The sequence below is a fragment of the Aricia agestis genome, chromosome 2 (genome assembly GCF_905147365.1).
Source record: "Aricia agestis chromosome 2, ilAriAges1.1, whole genome shotgun sequence".
Lineage (NCBI taxonomy): Eukaryota > Metazoa > Arthropoda > Insecta > Lepidoptera > Lycaenidae > Aricia > Aricia agestis.
In genome coordinates this window covers 15,082,501-15,085,000 of record NC_056407.1, presented here as the reverse complement: position 1 = coordinate 15,085,000, position 2,500 = coordinate 15,082,501, and the positions used below count along the sequence as shown (strand labels likewise).

The 2,500-nt window shown below is 48.9% G+C and overlaps 1 non-coding gene across 1 annotated transcript; it reads left to right on the top strand.

Annotated features, from left to right (window-relative positions):
- The first annotated feature begins 461 nt into the window (after positions 1–461).
- Positions 462–2,364, top strand: LOC121740089. Its single transcript, XR_006037540.1, has one exon. It is a non-coding gene; the product is annotated as a small subunit ribosomal RNA (ribosomal RNA).
- Positions 2,365–2,500: the final 136 nt, after the last annotated feature.

Genomic DNA, 2,500 nt, shown 5'->3' with positions numbered 1-2,500 from the left:
ATCGCGGCGGGGCATTATGTACGAGCGCGGAGCACCTGTTTAGAGTGCGCCGTTGTCTGGTATTGTGCCCGTCGCGTCGAAGGTGGAACTGATAGCGGTCGCGAAGTTACAATATTTCTTCATATAGTATTACATCAACTTTGACGTAATGTATGTGGTCTGATCTCTCCAGCACCGGGCGACAATCTATATGGTTGACGAGTTCATGTTAAACTCTCTGTTACACTATCATAGATGATAGATCTCGTAATATGGAACGTTCGAATGTGCGGTAGCTTAGTTGCTCCGCGTTTTCTTTTTTTTGTGTTTGTCGCACAAAAGGGAAAATTCAAATAATGACTGGTCACCGCGCGTGCACGGTCCGCCGTGTGTGCGCGCGTGCACTGTTTGGCCGTCGACACGCGTGTCGACGGCGAGTACCTCGAGCGCTCGAAGAGATTCGTGCGGCTCTAGTGGTTAGCTCCCTGGTTGATCCTGCCAGTAGTTATATGCTTGTCTCAAAGATTAAGCCATGCATGTCTCAGTGCAAGCCGTATTAAGGCGATACCGCGAATGGCTCAATATATCAGTTTTGGTTCCTTAGATCTTACTCAGTTACTTGGATAACTGTGGTAATTCTAGAGCTAATACATGCAATCAGAACTCTGACCAGCAATGGGATGAGTGCTTTTATTAGATCAAAACCAATCGACGGAGGGCCTCGCGTCCTAAGTCGTTTATTTTGATGAATCTGGATAACTTTTGCCGATCGCATGGTCCAGTACCGGCGACGCATCTTTCAAATGTCTGCCTTATCAACTTTCGATGGTAGTTTCTGCGACTACCATGGTTGTCACGGGTAACGGGGAATCAGGGTTCGATTCCGGAGAGGGAGCCTGAGAAACGGCTACCACATCCAAGGAAGGCAGCAGGCGCGCAAATTACCCACTCCCGGCACGGGGAGGTAGTGACGAAAAATAACGATACGGGACTCTTACGAGGCCTCGTAATCGGAATGAGTACACTTTAAATATTTTAACGAGGAACAATTGGAGGGCAAGTCTGGTGCCAGCAGCCGCGGTAATTCCAGCTCCAATAGCGTATACTAAAATTGTTGCGGTTAAAAAGCTCGTAGTTGCATTTGTGCGCCGCGCTGTCGGTGCACCGCATCCGCGGTGATACTGACACGTTTGCGGAGCATATCGTCGGTGAGCCGACGGTAAAACGTCGGTTCAATATCAAAATCCTATCGCGGTGCTCTTCAGTGAGTGTCGAGGTGGGCCGACAATTTTACTTTGAACAAATTAGAGTGCTCAAAGCGGGCTCAAAATGCCGCTTGAATATTTCGTGCATGGAATAATAGAATATGATCTCGGTTCTATTTTGTTGGTTTTCAGAACTCCGAGGTAATGATTAATAGGGATAACTGGGGGCATTCGTATTGCGACGTTAGAGGTGAAATTCTTGGATCGTCGCAAGACGAACATCAGCGGAAGCATTTGCCAAAGGTGTTTTCATCAATCAAGAACGAAAGTTAGAGGTTCGAAGGCGATTAGATACCGCCCTAGTTCTAACCGTAAATATGTCATCTAGCGATCCGCCGACGTTAATACAATGGCTCGGCGGGCAGCTTCCGGGAAACCAAAGATTTTGGACTCCGGGGGGAGTATGGTTGCAAAGCTGAAACTTAAAGGAATTGACGGAAGGGCACCACCAGGAGTGGAGCCTGCGGCTTAATTTGACTCAACACGGGAAATCTCACCAGGCCCGGACACCGGAAGGATTGACAGATTAACAGCTCTTTCTTGATTCGGTGGGTGGTGGTGCATGGCCGTTCTTAGTTGGTGGAGCGATTTGTCTGGTTAATTCCGGTAACGAACGAGACTCTAGCCTGCTAAATAGGCGTCGCCATTTAGGTGTGCGCGACTTCGGTCGCGCAACTCACTGGCGACGTATTAAAATTCTTCTTAGAGGGACCGGCGGCTTCGAGCCGCACGAGATTGAGCAATAACAGGTCTGTGATGCCCTTAGATGTCCTGGGCCGCACGCGCGCTACACTGAAGGAATCAGCATGTTCTCCCTGGCCTAGAGGCCCGGGCAACCCGTTGAAACTCCTTCGTGCTGGGGATTGGGGTTTGCAATTATCCCCCATAAACGAGGAATTCCTAGTAAGCGCGAGTCATAAGCTCGCGTTGATTACGTCCCTGCCCTTTGTACACACCGCCCGTCGCTACTACCGATTGAATGATTTAGTGAGGTCTTCGGACCGACACGCGGTGGCTTCACGGCCGTCGGCGTTGCTGGGAAGTTGACCAAACTTGATCATTTAGAGGAAGTAAAAGTCGTAACAAGGTTTCCGTAGGGGAACCTGCGGAAGGATCATTATCGTATGATGTTGTTGTGTTATTCAATTAACGCGACGATAATATTATACCATAAACAATCGAATCGAACTGAACAACATTTTTTTCTCGCTACGACGGAGTCGAACTTGAACGCTCGAGTTGACCCCTACGCGCTA